The sequence below is a fragment of the Ochotona princeps genome, chromosome 13 (genome assembly GCF_030435755.1).
Source record: "Ochotona princeps isolate mOchPri1 chromosome 13, mOchPri1.hap1, whole genome shotgun sequence".
NCBI lineage: Eukaryota > Metazoa > Chordata > Mammalia > Lagomorpha > Ochotonidae > Ochotona > Ochotona princeps.
Genome location: NC_080844.1, coordinates 22,653,723 through 22,658,509, shown reverse-complemented (window position 1 = coordinate 22,658,509; position 4,787 = coordinate 22,653,723).

The window sequence follows — 4,787 nt, the reverse complement described above, 5'->3', positions numbered from 1 at the left end:
CCATAAAGCAGCTCCAGTGTTTAAATTTTTAATTGTAGACTCTTGGGATTGTGTCTTCTTTGATAAATGTTAATTGTTTAAAAAGAAATATTATACATTCAGGATCACTGAATTCATTTATATGCCAATTAATTCTAAGGGTTTCATTTATTAATTTATTGCTATAGTTACTATTGAATAAGAAGCAGCATAGGACATCAGTCAATTAATAGAAATCTTGGATATGTTTATACCTGACTCTGACACACTTCATACAAGATACTTAACGTCTTTAATCCTGATTTCCACTTACCAAAAGGCCAGTGTTAAAAGTATTAAAGATGCCCAGCACTCACAAATTCAATATAAGCATTGTGATGATGATTTGATTTTCATAAGATTCAAGTCACATTTGCCTTATTCCTATCATTAACTTAAAAATTATTCCTTTTTATGATTCTTTTTTGGGTCAGTATATATATATATATTAGCTTTGCCAATATTAAAGGTTTTTTTTTTCTTTTTTGCTAAACCAAGGAATACATACTACTGTGAAAATATCATAACATTTAATTATCAGTTCTGTGTAAAATCATGACTCATCTTAAAACTGCAATTCAGAAAATCTCTCCAGGATACAATGGCCTTGAATGCTAATGTCTTTTCACAAGTGTTTTTTGTAAGTGCTTCAGTATTTGAGAACAGGGATAAAATTCTGGATTTATGTGAGGCATATTCCTTTATGGCAAATATCTTCTTTATATAGTATGCTTTGCTTTATTTAAGTCTATGATAATCACCTGTTCACATGAGTACTTTATGTGAGTCTTTTCTACTTTTGATGTGCCAACTCTTTCTGAATTTCTGCCAAATGGCCTAGGCAACAGTCTGAATTAGCATACTTTATGGCTTTCAGCTTTCCTAATATACCCTTTTCTTGATTCACATGAATTATGTCTTGCCTTTTATTTGCTTCAGTATTTCAATAATATCACATGTAGTATAATGTTATATAGTTATATATGTAAAGAAAATTAAATTTGTAGTAGTAAAAATACATAAAAGTAAAATGTACAGGGAATTTAGAAATCAACTTTGCTCAACCTCCTTACTCAGCGGGGAAAATCTGATCTATTTATTTCTTTCTATTGGAAAGGCAGTATTGAGGGGGTCTTCTGTCCAGCAGGCCCTGAGACCATTGAGGCATGAGGCGACAGTGCTCCTTTGCAGCAGAAACACTGGAGACAAACTGGTGGTGAAGGATATCTGTTTATTTTAGAGAAGTCACAAGCTTATATAGATTAGGAAAAGGGGGCAGACAAAAGGGCAGTCCCAACAATAATTACACCCAACAATAACATTGTGACAGGCTAGTAGGTATGCCTATCACTTTGGAAACCTCCAATGAAGTTAAAGGTCAGGAAGCACAGGAAGCTCTGTCTCAGGGCAAACTGCTTGAAAAGCAGGATGAATGTAACATTTGACTTCCTAGAGCTGTTTACAAAGGAAGTCCTAGCACAGCTTGTTAAAGCAGCAGGGAAGAGAGACTGCTCTTGCTGCATGCCCCATGAACAGGCCATTTGGGGTCTCTGTTAGCTGAGACTCTTGTTAGAGGTTCTCCCAGGGACACAGTGTGCCGTGTGCCCATGGCCTCTCATATGGGCTAGGCAGGTGGAAATCCAAGGATGATCTATAGACAAAGAGGAAGAGAGACAGAGAAAAAAAGATCTTCCATTTGCTGGCTTACTCCCCAAGGGGCCCCAAAGCCTGGAGTTGAGCCAGTCTGAAGCCAGGAGCCAGGAGCCAGGAGCCAGGAGCTTCTTTCAGGTCACAGGATCCAGGATCCTAAGGCAGGAACCAGCATCCATATGGGATCCTGGCACATGCAAGGTGAGTACTTTAGCCATTGGGCTACCATGTGAGGCCCCCAAAATAAATCTTGTTTTAAGAAATGTTTTAAGAATGATGTCACCTATAATATAAGCCAAATAATAAACAGCAGCTTAGATTCAGGATTCCAAATTGAACAGTCCATGTATTCATGAGATTCTCTTGTTAGAAAAATGATGAAGCTGAAAACTCCTTATAGAAAATTCCAACTGTACTTCAAATCTTGACATTAAAATTTCCGTTTTGCTAGAATCTCAGTTCAGTCTTCTGAATTGTTCCATGTCATGTTTTCTTGAGCTTCATCTCCTATTCAGTTGGAGTATAAAGAACAGACAATAATGGTGACAAAAATAGCTGCATGAATATTTTTCATTAGGTTTGCTCTGCTGTGCATTGAAGTATTTTGGTCCTTAAGGGAAGATTCTGTTTTCATATTAGTTTAAATTAATTAAGGCTTAGAAAGTCGAAATGCTTGGCCTATAGTGATATCATTAGTCAAAGATCCAATATCTTCTCCAGTCTATTGAAACACAAAGATTTCTCTGAAGACTACAGTGAAATTGTGGTAAGCCTCTAATACATATTACTTACATCAGAGGATTATAACAGTATTGTGGGAACCCACAGAATAAAAAGGATACAAAGTGAGTAAAATTTTCATATTTAGAGTTCTTGAGACCACTTAAAAGAAATGACAAAGGATGATATATTTTCCATAAATTTAAAAAAATAATTTGAGAGACATTTTTTCTTTCGTTTGACCAGTAAAGGGATCAAAAAATATGGAAATTTACAGGAAACACAAAAAGTTTCTACTTCCTATTCCTGAGAGCACATAGAAATGATAACAACTGAATGGCAATGAAGACATCATCCATCTGATTCTGAAATTGTTTCTTTTCACACTGAAATCAATCGGTGAACTCAGAATAGCAAACTAAGATTCAGGAGGCATGCCAAGGTTTGGGAACAAAAAGTGGCTAAAAATAAAGATGACTGTAATGTAAAAGAAAAGGCATTTCTCTGCGGTATAGTCTGACCTTGCAACAACCATTAACATGCTTATAACATCTGCATTAAATTTCCCTGTGCTTCCTTCAATGTAATTCATTTCACCTTAATTGAGAGGTTTCATGACCTAAAAGAGAAATATTTGATATTAAGTTGTGTCCATGGTTTAGGGAAATACAACTGTCCATTTCCTTTCCATTTTAGTTAATGCATGATTTAAATATTCTGTTTAATTCAGTGAGGGAAATTAACCATCCAAAACAGTTCTCTCATACATATTAAACTGGTGCCAACCATGTTCCCAAAGCGTGTGTTTGCAGCATGCCCTTGTATTTATTATTATTTTTAATACAGTCTGACCTTGTGAGAACATTTTTTGTTGTTAATTGAACTTCTCAAAAAGTCATACTTAGTCTCTCTAACTAGGTTGTTAGCTGCTTGGGAAAAAGATTTTATTGTTTTTATTTTCTGTAGTTGTTATTAAAGTTTTAGCATTAGGCATTGAGTCACTAAACAGAATTTGTTACATTTATAATGTGAAATGCTAGATACTTACAAATAAAATGAATAATTTGTTCTTGGAATATCAAAATACAAACCACAAAATAATTGGTTCTAAATACTGTTACGCTTACTTTGTGGCTTTCAATCTTATTTTAGATAGGGAAAAGAGGAAAACAATTTTGATGAGTTTGGTTTGGTTCAGTTTCCTTTGATTCAAAGTTCGTAGATTTTATAGAGAAATATATCAATTGTGCTTATTGTTATCAATGACTTTTTGTATAATATTATTTATTTAGAGTTCTGATAAACTCTAATTCAACCTTCACATATCTTGTATCATGTGTGTGTGGTCAGGAGATGGAGACAGGAATTACTTACTTAAAGAGCAAAATACATGTGTATTTATGTGTATACATTAATATAATCATATACATGATTATTAATCATGACACATGTCATAACTAAGTAGAATTCTATAGTAGATATTTACAGGGAAAACCAGTGTTAGGCAAGATGGTAAGAGGAGGTGACGCTTGAATTGTTAGTCTGTGGTCATGGCTCTTACAGAACCATGTGATGAGTAGTGATGCGTTTTTCACAATTCTGCATTTTATGTAGAGAACAGATTAGTGTGAATTGAAATTAGAAATGTAGCTATAGTTTTGGAAAGTATTGTAAGTTAACAAATCCCTGGTGACCCTAGGTATTAAAATGCAATGAGTTTGCAGTATTTTTGGAGGGAGGGCCCTGTGCTGTAGCCTCAAGAGATGAAGGTAACTATGCAGTGCTTCTTGTTTTTGATTTCCCAGTGTGTTTAAGATCATTTCTCTGCCATCTAGTCTATGCAAAAATAAGTTTGGCAAATGAAATTTACTAAATCGTAACATTTATTTGTGTGTTTATTTTTGGAAAGTCAAATTTATAGAGAGAAGAGAAGCAGAGAGAAAGATCTTCCATCTGTTGCCTCACTTCCCAAGTGGCTGCAGTGGCTGGAGCTGAACTGATCTGAAGCTAGGAGCCAGGAGTCTCTTCCAAGTCTTCCACATGGGTGCAGGGTCCCAAGGCTTTGGGCCGTCCTCCACTGCCTTCCCAGCCATAAGCAGGGAGCTGGATGGGAAGTGGAGCAGCCGGGATGCAAATTGGTGCCCATATGGGACTATAATGGATGCGCAGCAAGGACATTAACCACTAGGCTACCATGCCAGGCCCAAGTGAATTATAACATTACTTTAAAAATAATGTATAACTTCTTGGGCTGTGTGTGGCAGAAAGTCATAGTAAAGTATGTATTCATAAGCCAAAAATGAATAGTTGGACCTCACCAGGTCAAATAATACAGATATTTGGATTCTAATGCCAAAACTGGCTCAATCAGCTATTTCCATTGAACTTCAGCTTTGAAC